This window comes from Acyrthosiphon pisum, chromosome X, assembly GCF_005508785.2.
Source record: "Acyrthosiphon pisum isolate AL4f chromosome X, pea_aphid_22Mar2018_4r6ur, whole genome shotgun sequence".
NCBI lineage: Eukaryota > Metazoa > Arthropoda > Insecta > Hemiptera > Aphididae > Acyrthosiphon > Acyrthosiphon pisum.
Window position 1 is genome coordinate 14,949,410 of NC_042493.1, and position 502 is coordinate 14,949,911.

The following is a 502-nucleotide window of genomic DNA, read 5'->3' on the forward strand; positions in this document are numbered from 1 at the left end:
AATAATCTTTAACAATACATTTCAGAGGTATACATAAATATAAGATACTAACGAATAATATTTTGTAGATATATATAAACAAAAACATGTTTGGGTTATCACTCCCAATGGAGAGACCCGGTCTTAGTCTAACATTTTATACTAAGTCATATGGTCTTCGGCGTTTGAGACGCCTTATTATGTCTTGAGAGTTGTCAAGTAGTTGAATTGCTGCTGGATTGGTGTGTTGATCTAGCCTTATCTCGTGTTTTCGGGCAAACTTTGTAATCTCGTCCTGGACGGAGGGCATCATCAAGTCTCGGTGGATAGTGTCATTTCTGTCGTACCGGTACGCTGCGACAATAGTACGGAGATCAATGTTTTGACAGCGTTGAATAATCTCAATATTGGACTTACTGGCACAACCCCACAGTTGTATTCCATAGGTCCATATTGGTTTAATTATCGCTACGTACAAAAGACGTTTGCTTGTAAGGTCTAGTTCAGAGTGTTTCCGATTAGC